At 38.5% G+C, this 17,945-nt stretch overlaps 2 long non-coding RNA genes across 2 annotated transcripts in view; both read right to left on the bottom strand.

Moving 5' to 3' along the window:
• LOC127474798 (uncharacterized) overlaps window positions 1-17,945 on the bottom strand; it is a 652,309-nt gene that overhangs the window by 88,140 nt on the left and 546,224 nt on the right. The window lies entirely within an intron of this gene.
• Window positions 14,253-16,107, bottom strand: LOC127474800 (uncharacterized). Its single transcript, XR_007905985.1, has 3 exons — window positions 16,042-16,107; window positions 14,860-14,954; window positions 14,253-14,360 (listed from the first exon to the last, which is right to left on the bottom strand). It is a non-coding gene; the product is annotated as an uncharacterized LOC127474800 (long non-coding RNA).

Raw genomic sequence — 17,945 nt, forward strand, 5'->3', positions numbered from 1 at the left:
CACAGGTTTTTACTTAGTTCCAACATCAGCCTCACACTCCCAGCCAGCATTAATATTTCACAACATAATATACATAGTTCTGTGGCATTTTTTTACATATCTGGCAAACAATTACTGAAAAATATTCTGCTAAAAGTTATAAAAGGCAGTGTTACTAACCATTTGATCATGTCAACCCCTTTTCACTGTTCTCCCTCAGAAACCAAAGCATTCGAGAATGTAAATCAAAGAATCAAAGAAATCACAAATGGAAAATTCCCATTAGGTCATCTAATCCAATCCTCTGGTAGCACATAATTGCTCCCCCTAATACATTTTCCACAGTTTTGTTCAGTCTGGTTCCAGATACTCAGGAACACTGCTTGCCAACGTGCTTTGTGAAAGCTGGGTGGGTAGAGTTAGACAGACCCAACACCTCCTCTGAGGTCACCTCTTGCCTCTTCTAATCTGTCCTCGCAGCCACAGCTCTGCAGGGACTCGCTCAGGGACTGGGAATTGCCAAACCCAAAAACCTGAGCTGCAGCTGCATGATCTCCCTCACCTTCCCCAGGGATTTTCTTGATGCAGGAGGCTAAAATAATGCAAACTGTAGCTACTTCAGAGGATAATGGGAGCAGCTTTATCACCCAGTTCCACTGCTGCTGTCAGAGACTTCAGCCATGAGTCTGGCCTGGAGGACTCCTGTCTGGGTCCTGAAGAGTGAAAGCTCCTCAGGATTCCCCCATCACTCACAGTGCTGTCTGACACAGATCCCAGCAGCTGTCAGGGATTTATATTATTCCAAGCCTCTCCCTCCCAAAGCCTGGGACAGCCACTGGGAAGAGCGGCTGCACCGGGGAAGCAGGGTTGGCCTGGAGGAGCAGTAGCTCAGAAAGTGCAGAGGTGAGTTAAGGTCCTTCCCAGGGGAGTATGAGGCACTCCAATTTTATTACAGTAACACTAGATAACATAAATTATTGGGCTTCCATCAAAGATCTGCAGAAAGCTTTTCCTCACATTTCTCCACTCTCAGAAAGGCAGAAATGTGCCTGCTCTCTGAAAGGCAGAGGGATGTGCAGCCAAGCTCATGAGGGCATAAAGGAAACATCTTCTTTCTCTTGGGTGGATCAGGGAACCAAGAAGCCAAGCAGATAGAGTAACTTGAAGACCTGGGGCTGTTATGCTCTCTGCTTCTCCTGAACTTCTGTCTGGTTCATTGTTCTGGAGTGTCACCCCCTCATGAGTCACCCATGATGTGCTTTAGACTCCACGGCAAAAGTCCCTAGCAAGGCATTTTCTGGTCAGGAATTGCCTGCACTCGTTCATATATTTCCATCTGTTTAATAAATAGATGGAAACACCAGCCTGGTGCACTTCCACCAGCCTCAATGGGGGTCTCTGTCATCCAAGTTTCAAGATGATTTCTTACATTCTTTGAGTAAAGCCCAAGGGAGATGTGGTCAGTCATATACTCAAACAAAGCCAATCAGCTCATCTCTATATTTTTATTAGGTTGTAGAATTTAGATTAGATATGAAAGAATTCTGAACATCTCTAAAGAAACCCTTTTTAGGGTCTTTACATGGCCCTGACCTATTCTTCAGTGTCCAGGAGACACATCCCAGGATCAGCATGAATGTTCCTGCAGGGACACAAGATCATGCTTGGATATGCTTTTCTAGTAGGTCTTAGAAATTTCTTCTAACATCATTCTTGTACATTTGACATGAAATAGTTCTCACAGGCAAAAGAAGACAATATTTTAATTCCTACTTGCACACTTTCCATGCAAATTGAAGGTTAATCAAATCCTGAGAATAACCCCTGACAGACAGAACAAACATACTTATCCTATGGACTTTTGGCATCTTTTGAGCACCTCTCCCGCAAATAACGACTTCTAACACCACTGGACATTTTTGATCTTAGTTACTGACCTTGGGAAAAAAGTCCTGTTAGTTGGGCTGGCGACAGACATCTTGGGAATTTTGAGTGTCTAGTTCACAGTCCTCAGGACCTTGACTGCTGTCCCTATTTCCCTACCTACTGCCTCTTTTAACACCATAAATTCAGAATACTACCACACAAAGAAATCAAGATACGTATAATTTTCCATCAAAATAATATATATAGCTATATATAATATAGCTATTTTCCTTATGTGCTACATTTAGACATACATACAGGTACAGTGCATAATTTATTATTTACTTCATTTCAGATTCACTGCAGATATTTGTCATGCAAGCGAAAAACTTAGCATCATTGGGGAGTTTTTAAGATTTTCCACCTGTGGAGATTTATGCAAACCGTTTCTGGAAATGTGGAAAAAGAATTTTTATTTACCCCTAAAATCTACATACATATTTTCCTAAAAAAAAATAAATATGTCCTAGACTTTGTTTATTTACAGATATGATGTGAAATCTCTACATGAGGCTTTAAATTTTGTGAGCTATATCCTGTAAACAAATTTACACTCAGATGTCTTCCAACCATCTGTAACAGCTGACACTGTTTCAGAATTTCTTAACAGTGGCTGTAGTTTTGGTCTGAGCTCATTTTACTGCTCCTGGAGGGAAAAGAGAATTCACAAATTCTCAGCACAGATTCTCCCTCATGCAAAGAATTCACCTCCAGAATGAGAAAACCTGGCTGAGAGCATATTATTATCCAATTATTCCTCAATCCACTATTTTGTACTTTTGAATTCCCGTTGACTCCAGTAATGACTTCTAGTTTTATTTTAGAAGCAGGACTTTGAACCATAAGAATACAAAATGCAGGCCACTCCATGCAAACTTTATTAAAAAAAAAATAGTAATCACATGAAAGCATTTTCAAAATGCTAAGCTAAATGATGAGTAGCAGTGCCAGAACAGGTTGAAAAATCCTTCAATCATCCTGTATCTCTCCCAGTAGTTTTCAAGTCATACTTGAATGTCTTGCCTTTCAGCACAATGCATCTCCCTTACAGTTTTTTTCTGTGAACAACACAATTAGTGACTGCATCTTAACAAGAAATATTCAGTAAATTTTGTTCTCATATATGAAGGCATTTCCAGAGAAAACTAATTTCCCCACAGCATTTTAAGCTGCCGTGTGAGATATAAGGCGTCCCAATATTTTCCAAGGAAACAAAATTCTATCACCTTCCCTCAATTGTTTTAAAAACAATTGCATGAGTCAGTGTATCAATCACATTATTTTTTGTGCTTGGTTGCTTTGTTTCATTTTGTTTTGTTTCTGAAGAAGTGTGGCCTGAATTTTCGGTCCTTCCCCCACACGTGGCTCCTGCTTTTTTATTCGAAGTAGTGGAGCTCAGATGCACTGCTGGTGTTCTGGGATGTAAGGTTCGAAGGATAGTTGTGCAGATTCTTGCCACAGAATGAATTCTAGAAAAAAAAAAAGATGTTCCTTTGAGGCTGCTGACCTAACAAGTCCAGCAGAAAAGAGTTAAGCACTCTGGTGGCAGCAAAGATGTCCCCAGATTGAAAGAATTAGAATTTCTTTCTGAATTTGGAGCTTGACCAAACAAAAGTGAAGATAAACACAAACAGGTTAAGATGTTTGCTTATTCTGTGTTAATAAATAAACTTCTCCAGGATTAAGTCTCTTCTGCCTAGATTATATCTACTTGCTAATAAATTCTTGGTGAAGCCAAACGGAACACAAATATGGCCTTGTTTATTCAGTTTTTAAAAGGAAAAAGGTAGGATAGTCTGTAACTTTTTGGCTCTATTTCTTTCAGCAATAACTTCCTGACAACAGAAAGAATACAGAGCTAATACCCCAAAATGTTTGGACTTTAGATGTTCTTTCATTTATTGTCTTCATCTACCACGTTCAACTGTTAAAACAATACTGCAAATATACAACCCCATAAAGAGGCTGGAATAGTAATGGGTATGTACTGTTGTTTCATGGCATTTTTCTATACCTTTTGATTATTTTCATTTAAAATTCATGTAGAAACCACCACATTACAGGTTTTCTGCCTCACCCAGTTACAAAGTCTGGCTGAGTTTTCAGTGGCTGCAAGGGTGGAACTCATTTGTCTCGTGATTCCCCGTTAAGTTTACGTGAGGATGTAAAACTCCATCTGTGCAGTGCTGTGGTCTACTCTGCTTTACATTTCTCATGTTTGTCCCCATTTCTAAGTGAACATTAAATTGTAAGGCCTGATCCTACGAAATCCACTCATGTCAGTGTGGATTTGATTTGATTCCCTGAGCCAGGCTGCTCACTGAGTCCTGCTATTACTTTAGAACATGCCCATTGCCTCTCTTTGGGATGACCTGAAAGAATGGCTGCTGCTAGAGAAAAAGAAGCAATTTTCCGGTTTTCTCCTTGCAAATGAGTGTCTTTTCTGTAGGTAAGCAGAAAATGTAAAATAACACCAATTTTTCTTCTAATTTACTAGTCAATCTTGCTCAGTTTGGGGAGCATTTGTTCAGTTCATACCATTTAAGACAGAGCAAATCTGTTTGTTGTGCTCCCTTCACACTGTTACATTTTTATTGATTGCGTAGTGACAATTAAATTATTGTGCTTTGAGCCACAGTAGGCACATTTAGTTCCCCCTCTCCTTTTTCCTCCGCTTCTGCCTCGCTCCCCCCTTCTCTCCCCCACCCCTTATTTTTCCCCCCCTCCTTTTTCAATACTCTTCTTTGATTACTGCCAGATATAGGCATTAGGCTGTTCTAAACCTCTGCATTTCCTGGCCTGATGGAGTGCATGGCTGTCCCCTGAAGAAAGCCATTTGAAGAGGCTGCAGGATTTTTCTGAACTTCAAAAAAAACCCAGGAAACCTTGATCATTTCACCTGTCCAGCAGTAGAGTTAGAGGGCATAAAAGGCCTTATAATTTATACAGAAGCCCATAAACAATACCTGCATCAACCTGTGAGGGGGTGTGTGTGTGGGCACATGTAACTGCTCCAGGGCATAATCCAAAAGCTGGTGGAGTCAATGGGAGCCTTTCAGCTGAATTCTGGGGACTTTGATGTCTCAGATTTACTGACTAAATAGCTGCAGTTGAAAAGTCATCCCTAATGTCTGCAGGTACTGTATTATTTAATGGGGAGCTATGGAGTGGCAGTGAATTAACTCCTGCAAAGTGAGTGTGTGAATATATAAAGCAAAGGGTTTTATTGTTTGAGAGATGTACTTTTGAGTGGGCTTTTAAGATACAAAATGTTCTGACTGAGTTAAGGCAAGCACAGAAAAATTTAGGGACAACCTCCAAATTTCTATTCTGAGTCCTCTGCTGATTTTTGCCCTTCAAATTTACAGTTTTCCTCAGTCTCCATGAGCAGAGCTTGGGTGACTGTCTCTTTGCTCTGAGACACTGGTCCCACACAAGCTGGCACACACAGCATTTCCCTTTGCAGGGCTGCCAGTGATTATAAGTTCATAGTTTAAGATTTCTTTCCTTACTAGTCTTAAAATAATACATAGAATTGTTCTTTAAAGCTAGAGGTCTTTTCAAATTCGTAATGCTGTAGTTGTTTAAATCACTTTGAAGTCATGAGTCTGGATTCAGAGCTTTCTAGGCCAACTCAAACATGTAATTGCAATAAAACTCTGACCTGTTACCACCTTTCAGGGAGTGTTAATAATATTAGACAGAGTATCATCATTCTACATTCCCAACTCTCCAAAGAAACATTACAAAAATAACTATAGTTTAGGGTTTGTTTTTTTTCCACAGAATATATATATGGAAAGGAAAAGTACCAAGTAAAATAATCTTCAAGCCATTCAAATAATCCATTAAGTTCTCATAGAGGTCAAGAGAGGATGGATATAAATGAATCATCCAAATCTCCCAAAAGCTATCAAATATTGCTTTGTTTATTGCCAAGTAAAATGTTTCAGATAAATACACTGCTTCCATTTTGACTTTGAACCAAAAAGAAAAAAAAAGATATTTTGTTGTGCTTCCTGTACGGTGTCGGGGTTAATTTCTACAGCCTCAAAAAGAAATAAACTCTTGGCATAAATAAATTACCAGATACTGGGACTTGTAGATTATTCAGTGAACAAATAGTACAGTAGATTTTCTTTTTCAACTGCAGCTTTTCATTCTCCTTGTACAATGAAGGCAAAGACTGCTGAGCCTATTTTCTGCTGTGAGACAAGATCATCAGTGTGACAAAATGCTAAAATGCACTTGTTTTAACTACACATAAAAGATTTGTCACTGAGCCTGAATGGACAATAAGAACCCTGCTGTCATGATCTTAGGTTCATTTTTCTCTTATGGAAATGAAAGATAATTATACCTAAATAGAAATCTGTCCTGGGAGCTTAATTTCTGTTAGAATTTCACAGAGGCACAAACTCATAACTACCTTGGGTTAAGGGCTTTGAGATCCGAGGTAGGTTTATAAACTTTCAGATCTGTAGAAGTATATTATTATCATATCAGTCACACAATCTAAAGTAAAACCCCTGCAAATAAACACCAGTGCCAATTAGGGAATGGAGGGAAGAGCAAAGCACTGTGTCTGTTCTTTCAGTGAGAACTAAAGTGTGTGATTATTGTCCCATGAACTATGGTTTAGAGGCAGTGGAGGACTTCTGGTTCCTGGTGGAAAAGAATTTAACATGACAGCTACTATTTTTAGTTCTGTTTAAGAATGTTAATTGAAATTTGAACTAGTAATAGGATCCCCAGGCTTTAGCAGACTAAGACAAACATAAGATGCAGCATAAAAGCACAAAGGCTAGACCTAGGATAACATGCAGGAAGGGAATGTGACAATGTAGAATTATTATTCTCAAGAAGAAAAGAAGAAAACACACTTGTATTAATCTGTACTTCTGCAGTGAACATTAAAAACAGGAGAGAAGAAGAAAAAATGTAAAGTATTATCTTTGTTATTGATTATCTGCATGTATTTCTGGATTCATAAAAATCAGAACAGGATGCTATTATCCAGAAATTCCAAATTCAGTGTTCTATCAACACTGGTTTGACATGTGAACTTCATTAAAAAACCAAAAAAGCCCCACCAAGAATAAAAAAATAATTTAAAAAATATAGGTTCCTAACCATGAACTAGAATAAAATAAAACCCATTCTAGACAGACACATGTTGGGGAAGAGAGATACATCAGGTGAGGAAAAAACCAAAGCTAGCAGCCCACAGAGATGGATGTAACTGAGAGCTGGTGACTGAAGGAGCTGCTGAACAAAGGGATAAATCATCACTCCTGTCTCTCCAGCCCTGGGACAGCTGACCCTGAGTGAGCACAGGGATATTCTAGACCTGGGATAGCTGACCCTGAGTGAGCACAGGGATATTCTAGACCTGGGATAGCTGACCCCAAATGAGCACAGGGATACTCCAGACCTGGGACAGCTGACCCCAAGTGAGCACAGGGATACTCCAGGCCAAATGGCATCATGCTCAGTGTATCAAGAAGGGGAGGAAGAGCAGGGGAGCTGTGCTGTTTGGGAATGACTCAGCACTGGTTGATTGATGGTGAGCAATTGCTTCCATAGAATCACAGAATCATAGAATGGGTTGGATTGGAAGAGACCTTAAAGATAATCTAATTCCAATGCCCCTGCTGTGGGCAGGGACACCTTTCACGTGACCAAGTTGCTCAGAGCTCCATCCAGCCTGACTTCATTTCTTGGGGTTTAGTTGTCTCTCCTTGTTATTTTCCTTTTATTTACAATTATTACTGTCATTGTTATTATTTCATTCCAATTGCTAAACTGTTTTTATCTCAGTCTTCTCACTGTTACCCTTCCAATTCTCCCTCCCATCCTGCTGGGGTGGGGTTATTGACAGCTGTGTGGTGCTGAGCTGCCACCCGGGGTTAAACCCTGACTGTTGCATATCTGGTCTCCCCTCTTGTTAGCTCTTAAAAAACCTCACTAAAATATAGTTGAGATTAGCAGTCATTCCTCTTGTTTGAATTGGTCAGCCTGTAGAGAGACTGCAAAATGAATTGGACCAGAGAGATAAAAGAAAAACAAGTACAACTCTGTGGAACAGTGATGAATAGCATTTATCTAGGAAGACTGTTTCCTAGTAGTTTTTATTTCCATTTTTGAGTACATAATCTTATAAATTCTCTTTTGTGTGTTGCAGTTTCTTAGTTGGTATTTCACTGAGCACTTAGATTTTGTAGAACCTTAGTACCACGTGTTTTTTAATGCCAAGAGCCTCCTTCCTGCCTCTGGCAGTTAACATTGATGTTCACCAGGGACAGGCTCGGGACTGGAAGGGTTGTTTCTGAATGAGGATACAGTAAACTATTAGTTGCAGACATTTAAGACTCGTGTTAACTTCCACTGATACCAGGATGAGCTCAAGGGAACCTGAAAAAAAAGAGTTTTCAACCTAACCATAATCTTCCACAAAATGCTGGGCACAAAATGCATCAGATCTCTCTATTTTTCACCAGTGATTCATCACATGATAATTTAACTTAAACATTATTTTCACTTAACTGCTTTAATTCATATTAAAAGACTTAGTGGTCATTTTTCATTAAGGCCAATGGGCATTTTATATATATATATATATGCATAAAAATATAAATATCTTATCACTCAAGCAATACAAAGTCTAATATTTTAAACAAGAGCCAGAAACCTTACTCCAAGAGTATTTATCTCAAAAACAGCTGGTTATCTTAAGATGTTTTAATGCTGAGATTTCCCAAGGACACTTAGACTTCAGTCAAGTGAAATCTGAAGTGAATTTTGGGTTGCAGATGGATTGGTCCACTGAGAAAAATTACTCAATAAAACCACCATATGTGGATTACCAGTTTCTGAACTTCATTGGCATTTTCAGCTTGAGAGATTTAAAATTGCTAATATTATACTGAATTATCAAAGTGGGATGTTTATAAAGCATGTACATGACTGATTTTAATATTGTCACTTCAACTTTGGTGTTGCCTTGAGAAACAGCTGTGTTATCTGATTTATAGTGCTGCCCAGAAATTTCCTGGTGCAAAGCAATCACCACAAATGGTAGGTCTCTTTTTTCAAAGCTAAAAAAATATCTCCTTTTTCACAGACAAAATAAAGGTGAAAAGAGTGAGGACAATATTTAGCTCTATAGATTATATCAGACTATTTTATGCTAGTGGGTTTGCTACGTGGTAACACATAGGTTAGGGTATAAAACCATGAGTCAAATCTGGTTTAATTCATCAGAGTTTCCTTTTCTTGAAATACAAATCTTTTTTTTTTCCTTTAAAATTTACCTGTACTGCATATTCTGCTGTAGGAGCAGAAAGGAGACAAAGAACAACATATTTGTTGCTTTATGCTAGCCTTTTATTTCTTTTAGTCTTTTATTTCTTTTAACTCATGTTGATGGATGTTATCACTAAATGCAGACATCAGGCTAGCTATCTGACTTCATAAGTGTGTATGTATAGCAATATATACCCACACAGATGCATCAAATATTCAAAAGTGCATAGAGACAAATATAATAAAAATTGTAACAGTATTATACAGTAAATACACTCTATTTTTATTGCTTGTGTACATTTCTGCTATTTCAGAAGTCATATTCTTTAAAAAGGCATTGAATTACTTAATACAGCAGTAGCATTTTCTGAATTAGTGCATTTAAAAATATTATAATGGGAACTAGGTGTAAGCAGCTATAGTATTTGGAAGCACTGATATGCCAGTTTCTAGTGGTTTGCAGTGATTATTATTTGCATTATGTTAGCACTGGAAGGTTCTAACCAGGAGTGGCTCTTATTATTCCAGTCTGTATTCATAAAAATAATAAGATGGAGTCCTTACCCTGAGAAACACATAGTTAACACGTAGGTGAGGAGGAAAAAGAGGAAACACAGGTAGGAAATTATTTGCCTGAGGGGATTGAAAACAGGAAGGGAAGAAATTCCAAGGTTAACAGGCTGCCTGTCCACCACAGATCATATCCTGCCCTTCAAGCAATAATTCCTCTTTTAATAATTTGGGGGTTTTTGACACCCATTTTAGCTCGTGTGCCCATGCAGACAGCATTCATGGAGCCAGCAACCATGCACGTGAGCAGCTGGCTAAAGATTAGAAACTCTGATTCACTCCAAATTCCAAGGGTTTTCCAGAGATACAAATCCAATGTAAAATATTCAAAAAGTACCTTGAAATCAGCAGAAAACTTTGAGACATAGTGCTTGAGAAAATGATGCACAATGAAAGGATGGGAAGTGTCAGGTGAATCCATGGTTCAAAGCTGGCTGCCCACCTGATTAACTAGCAGGCTTTAGTCTCTGTCTCAGAGTATAACTACTTCTTGTGAGTAAAACAAGTGCTGTTGGAGAGACTCAAAGTGCTTTTTTTTTTTTTTTTGGCAGGCTTTAGTCCTTGTTCTAAATCAGGCAGAGCAAACTCTGGAACATAGTTGTCCCATGGAAGCAACACATAGTTCACTGGATATTCTGTGCTCCTATGGTATTTTAACTATAAATTCCATCCTTCACCCAAAGGAAGGATCATCAAAATGTAGTATGGTTATGAAAATAATAGGATAATTGCTATTTTTCTATACAGAACCCCCTGTTTTTAAATCAACTCCTCTCAATGCATCTCTGTGGGTATTTATTTTTGGATATTTAGAGGTTTGTCTTGATCTCCCCAACACCAACCCACTGATGATTCAACCAGCAGAAGATTTTTTTTTCCCCCTAAACACTTCTGTGGGTGTTCTTATATCAGAGACAAATAAAATGCTGTATTTCTGGTGTCTTATTCTTCATGCTACAGTGGCTCTCCCTTCCTCCAGTTTATGCAAGTTAGTTTTAGAACGAGATTGGAAGAAAAATCTAGTGGGTAATCAGAAAGCTGATCCTTCTGACAGCAGAGTGCAGAAAAAGGAACAGATTCTCCAAGCAGTGGCAGAGCCACAGTAGATCCCACTTCAAACAAGGGTGAAAAGTTCAAGCATTTCCTGAAATGATGCAAAGAAAATGGGCTTCAAGTGAATGAGAATTTTCTTCTCCATTTGCACACTGGTTGGGCAACAGCACTATTGTTGATGTGAAAGGAAGGTCAGAACTGTCCCTCCTCACACTGGGGGTCATGAGAACCATTCTACAAGTGCCAGTCACTGGTGGCTCTAAAGGATTATTTCTCCACGAACTCTTAATATGGTTTTAGAGCAACACACAGAATCTACAGATTCTTAAGTGCTCAGGGTGCTTTTTTCATGGTTGCAAAGAGGAAGTCGATAGACTAGATATAAAGTATGCTAGAAAATATTTTCAGTTCGAGAGCCATTTTTAAGGAGTTTTCTTAAGATCTCCTTCTCAAGAATTTTAATTGTGTTAGGAAAATAGTATAATGAAGGACTAGAAAGCCTATCATTACGAAAATTGCAAGTATTAACAAGATATAGGCAATAAATGCCAGGCTAATAAATGAATTTTTATGTCAGTTTTAGTTAGATGCCTTTCTCCAACTAAGCATAGAAAATAGTTGCTTTTTGTTTTTAGCATTACAGGTGGTAATATAAGAGAGTGAAATTATTGAAATATTTTTATATAAAACAAGTCACTAGTAAGATCAACAGGGTTAGGAATAAGAGCTCTTTAGATTATTTAGACAACTAATTGTTCTTTCCTTGGGAATAGGATGATAACCCTGTCCATGGTAACCCACACATAAAACTATTGCAGGAACTGACTTAAAAGGCTCAAAGAAATCCAAAGTCTGTCAGGTTACAAGACCTTTATTACCATAAACACACAACACTTTCATTTTTGGATCATTCTGAATATCACAAACCTCCAAATACTCTGACTTTTGTTGGGCTTAAATGACTGTACAACGACTTGGGAACACACCTAACCCTGTCTGAATGATCAGAAACTCTCATATTTACAAATGCAAATAGCAAATGATGAACCACACAGGGCATTGGCTCATGTAAGAACGAGGAAATGCACGAAATTAAAACAAAGGCACAAAGGAGAAATAGTCCAACCCTCTTTAGGTTTTTATTTGGTTGTGGGTTTTTGGGGGCAGGTTTGTTGTTTTTGTTTGGGGTTTTTTTAAGGGATTGGGTCTAGGACAAGCATTCTCATTTGGTCTTCTGTTAATCCAAGTAATTCACCTACCTTGCTAAATGATTTTACAAAAATTAAATGATTTTACTAAAATCTTAGGGCATTTACTAAAAATGTAAAGATGACCAAAGAAAAGAAAAAATTTGTTTGAATGATTTCATTACAGACTGACAATTTTAGCCTACTTTTCTGGATTGTTTTAATGATTTTCATGGCCATCAGTATAACTGCTGCCTCATATATATATTCGCATCTCTGTTTCTGCACTTCCTTACTGCATTTATTGTCCAAAAGGAAAGTTGATGTAATGTGACTTTATGTTCTAAGTAAAACACAGTGAACATCAAAGCTGCTGCAGCCATTTTCTATAACTGCACACTTGCTCTGATTTAAAAAAAAAATGACAACTATTTGATCTGAATTGCTTCCTGTGGCTTTACAAAACAAATATTTTGTAAGGATAGATGGCTTTGAAATATCCACGGAAACTTTCTGAACGTGGATATTTTTTAATGATTCGGAAAATCCTTTACTCTTCCTTTGGTTTTTCCACTACATAGGTTTTGAGAGCTCTGTAGCACTCAAATACCATAAACATGCAATAAACACAGGCAGACCTCTGAAAAACTGAGCCTAGCTGACTTTTACTGCCTCTTTAGCTTTGATAAAGACAGTATAAGTCCACAAAAGCTGTATTTGTACACAGAAATTGCATAAAAACATTTTATTTTCTTATTGCCGGGGAAAAAAATACACGGAGACAATCCCTCTTTTTTCTTTCTTTTGTTTTTGTCGTGAGATCTTCTTGCATATTTTCACTTTTAAATGTCTGCTATAATTGACAGGATCGCTGAAATTTGAAGAGCACCCAAATATTCAGGAACCTGCCAGGTGTTTCAAGCATCAGACTTAAACACTTTTCACTCTTCATCAGTCACTAAGTACAAAATTCTGTCGTTTTCTGCTCATATGACTTTAAAAAGTCAGTTATTTGGCCTGATACGTGTATGTATGCACCACTTTTTTTATTCCATCTTAGAAATGTTTAGAAAAAGTGGATCATTAACTGATGCCTTCTGTAAAATCCCAAAGCAATGCGTGAAATGCCCCCTGACAACTCCCTTCCCCATCTCTCCCTGGACCCTCTGTGAAGACAATAAAAGATCAGATGGTACAGAAGGGGGTTTTATCTGGCCACAGAATTTTCCAGCCTCCACCTTGCCTAATAGGCAACATGTTATATTCTAAACTAAGTCTTTTGAGGTTATAATTTTTGTAGAATTATTTAGAAGACACTAGATGGTATCACAGCTGCTGCAAATAGCACACCATTTTGGGGATAAAATCCAAATTTAAACAAGTATCTCCAGTACACATCTGTCACCATTAAGTTGCAAAGGCTCTGTGTTGCAGTTTATTTGAGTGGTTGGCAGAACTGAAACATATTACAGTAGATATCTTTTAAAATATTAATACTGGGGAAGATTGTGTGCTTTGCTCTACAGATACACAAGAGAGAGAGGAGGAATGTTTCTCTGCTCTACAGTCTTTCTGGCCAGTCAGTAGCCAGCACAGAGTACAGAGCACTCATTTCTAGAGCATTTAAGAGTTTATACTCTCTCAGTGGCTTGTAATGGGTCAGTATAATTAGATATGTCAATGTGCAATAAAGGACATTAAAACCCACAGCACTTGCCACCCCAGCCCACAGGGTCCTCTGGGTAATTTAATTCCTGGGATTCTTCCAGATCAAAAGGTAGAGAATTCACTCTCTAAAAGAGGATGTTAACGGGGCAGCTTTCTTGTTAGCTCTCCCTTTTAGTAAATCCATACTTGTGACACAAGAGTGTTCTTAAAATGGATTACCAGGGGACCTAAAAGTGATCCACTCAGGTGATATCATTTTGAAGGGCATATGAAAATCTCCTGTGGGTCAAAGAAAAGCTCAGCCTGTGAAATATTCAAGAGGGTTAAATATTTGGACTGTCTCTGGATGTCTCTCTCCACACAAAGGGAGCAGTTTTCTGTTTGGACCCATCAATACTAAAACTCTACCTGTTTTTTCAGCAACTTTTGACCCTGGTCCCAGTGGGCAGCTGAAGGGCAAGACTGTGGAAAACTTTGTCTGATGCAGCTTTAGAAAAGACATTTTTAAAAAGTGTTTCTGAGTCAAGATTTCCTTCGTGAAGGATGGACCAAAACCACACCTGCACTAAACTCTATGCACACAAAGGAAACCAGGAGAACTCTCCCAATGCCAGCTCACAGTCTACTTCTTTCCAAGAAAACTTAGGGGTCTTTCTCGCCACCAGGAGCTGTCTAATTATGTAAAGGAAAAGTGATTAACTGATTCTGATGAATAAATTAATCTCCGAGGACTTGTATGTATTCAGACATTTCTAATTAGTATGGTTTTCATGGAGAAATTCAAGTCAATCCTCTGTTCCTATTAGTAATGATTAACAGAACAATAAGTAATTTTTGGCAGCTCCTCACAAAATTATTAGAAGTAACACGGGATTAAGGATTTGTGAAAAATTTGTCACTGATTAATGATGTGAGACTGACAAGTACCACAGACCACCCCAGAAAAACACCCATATCTAATGATTTTAGCAAGCAACAATGGAGCAGGTAAAATACAGGGAGTTCCTATCACCTGTGCCAGAAATGTTGATTCCCCTTTCAAGTTCCCTACTCCTCACTTTTTCCTGATGAGGACCACCAGTTATTGCATGCAAGGACAGTATGATCCTGTTCCTGTATCTCAGGATATTTCACAATGGTTTTTTTCAACTTAATTTTATAAACACAATACTTTCCAAATAATTCTGGTGGTTCATTGTTTTTTCTTTGAAATGCCCTTTATTGCCAGAATTGTGCCTTCATTGATTGCTGATCTTTGCATGCAGCCTTTTAAAATAAAAATCAGTGTTTATCAACAGTTATTTGAATTTTGATTACTTGGTCCTGGAGCAGATTAGTTAAAGCAGCTGCGAGATGGCTGTGAAAAAAAAACCCAACTATAATTCCAGGATGCATCAAGGCAGCAATTTCTACCAAACAAGTACATCCCTCTGCACAAAGCACTCATTCATGGTGTTCTGAAAGTATTCATAATATCAGTAAAGAAACATGAATTTAAACTAAAACAGGCATAAAGAAGAACTAATAGCTGCCTGGGGAAAAAGAGAACCCATGAGAGGAGATTGATGGCACGTCTCTCCAGGAAAATGAAGTACAATGGAGACAGTCTCTGCCTACCTCTATCCAGGCTGACACTTTTACACATCGTGATGCAGTTCCATCTAGGGGTAATAACTTGGCTCTTAAAAGGTATTTTATCTGAACTAGGCAGCCTGAGAAGGCTTCATTAACCCACCCAGAGCACTGTGTGGCTACAGTGGTCCCAGGTCAGGGGCTGGATGGGTTTATGTGTTTCCTGACATGAAAAAATATTGCTTAATAAGGAAGGATTTTCGCTTTTTGTCACCCATTGTCACGACATTAGGTGGACAATTCACAACAAGCACATGTTTACAAAATACTGCAACCATTCTAAAAATATTTGTAAGCTTCCAAAAGTTTACATTAAGAAGAGAGTTAAAAGCAAAACGCTAGACAGGTAGCTTGATTGCCATAAAATGTTGATTAACTTTAGTTTAGAGAACCCGTCATCAATACCTGGGTGACTTTGAGAATTACAGCAAAATTCATCACTATGCTCAATATCTGAGCTGGGTTCTCATTGTCTGTTTCTTTCTGTCTCATTTTGCCTGGATGAAAAACTAGCAAATTGTGTCTATACATTTATTTATTGTAATAAACAACTGGGAGATGGTTGTGAACACCTGGTTTTCTTTATACACAACTTTCTACTCGCTTCCCATCTACACATACAAAAGCTTTTGCAGGAGGCTGAATGTAATGTGTTGGAAGACATCGTTGTCAAAGCAAAAAAGCCATGCAGAAATGTTAGCACGTGAAAAAACATCCCTACTCAAAGTTATATCTTCTTTCCCCCCCGTTCCTAGAGTCAGCAGGACTGCAGCTAATTCCTCTGTTTCTTCAAGAATAGTAATTTTCCCTGTAATCAGTGATGATGTCACAAAGCAGGAATTATGACTTCAAGCAGGGAATAAACTGGGGAGCTGGATCCTTTGAAAACAAAGACCTGGTTCTCATGCAAATGCCTTTGGTTATGAAGAAGAAACAAAAGCATCCAGTGCAAATGGGTTTGTTTCTGAAAAGATTATTTTTCAAAGTTTTCTGCGAGGAAAGAGCTTCTTTAGGAGGTCCATGGAATATTCCAGCTCTGTGGTAGTGGGTGGCATTGTTTCAATATCTGTTGCTGGAAACCCACAGTCCAGTCAGAAATCTGACTTACACAAATGATTGGTGCTGAATAAGCAGCCAGCACAGAGGGCCTTTCTCTCTCTCTCTCTCTCTTTGGACGTGAAATGTTTTTTGTTCAGAGCCTTTCCTTTCAAGAATTTCTTATTTTCCAGAAGAAACCATTCTTCCCATAGAAATTGCTCATACATATTCCTGCACTGCAGGCAACTGTGTGTGCTTGCGTGGGCATGTGGATGTAGATGGGGGCAAAATGTGGATTCGCTCATTTATAAATTTATTGAAGCAGGATGAAGTAGTGCTCTCATTTGCTGTCATTTTGCAGGCACTTCATTTGCACTCAAATGCCTCAAAAAACGTCTTCGCTCGAAATATGCGAGGCTGGAATGAATTCAGCTTGAAAACATTGTACTAAAAGCAAAATAAAGATCTGAGCTTTTAAGCACACAATGACAAAACATCATTAGTGAGGAAATTGTAGTATTTCCCCAAATTAGGTTTGCTGTAAGCACCTATTTATAAATAGCCTGCTTTTAAATTTTGCTATGCAAGGGTGTCGTTCCTATTTAATTAAGAAGCCCAGAAATGTATTTACTGCAAACTACACAGCCCATTTTCATGGAGCAGATTCCTTCACCTTGCTCTGACCTCGCTGCAGACGTTGCAAAGCACTTTTATCTTATTTAAGCAGGGCATGGGGGTCCTGAGCAGGATGTATCCTATCAGCCACTCAAGCTAAAGCACCGGCTGATCTCTCTTCTTCCTCCCAGATTATTTTAACAAACCGAAAACAAAAGCCCATCAAACAAACAACTTTCTCTCCTTCCCGGCCTCAAGGCTGCGTTTTGACAAGCTCTGGGGCTCGCAGGATGACATCCCCTTTAAGCCATTGACTCCATTGAGTTCAAAAAACCTTGGATAAGACATTAAGAGCGAAGAAAGACGCAACTAAACCCTGAGGTGATGTCTATAGTGGCACTGACAGTGCAGAACAAGAGACAGCTCCCTTGTGATGGCTGCAGAAAGCTCACTGGGTGTGGGAAACGGTGAAGTCCTTGAGGATTCTGCTGTTGGTTTAATATTAATATTAGTATATAATAATATGATATATATACTAATATTAATATTATTTAATATTAGTATATATTAGTATAATTAATATTTAATATTAGACAAAAACCTAGTGATGCCTCAAGGTCCTTTTAGTTTTTTGATTTTTCTCATTTTTATAAGTTTTATAAGTAGTTATATAGCAGAAGCAGATTTAGAAGCAGCAGCATTTATTCCCTTACAGAAACTACATACACATTCCCCAACCCCTATTGCCCCATTCCATGCTCCCCATATCAATTCCACCCCTGGATTCCATTGGAATATGTTTAGTCTCACTCTTGGATAGGCCTGTTCTCTTTGGAGAATTCTCCTATCTTGACCCAAACCCCAGAACATGGGCAGGAACTGGGTCACCCTGCACCCTTTGTACTCTGAAGAAGATGATGGTTGATGAAGAGAGAGCCCCGAAAACCCCCCAGTCCCAATTCCCAGGGGGTG

Source organism: Manacus candei, unplaced genomic scaffold, assembly GCF_025592945.1.
Source record: "Manacus candei isolate 608988 ecotype Guabito, Panama unplaced genomic scaffold, ASM2559294v1 h1tg000044l, whole genome shotgun sequence".
In the NCBI taxonomy this organism is placed as follows: domain Eukaryota; kingdom Metazoa; phylum Chordata; class Aves; order Passeriformes; family Pipridae; genus Manacus; species Manacus candei.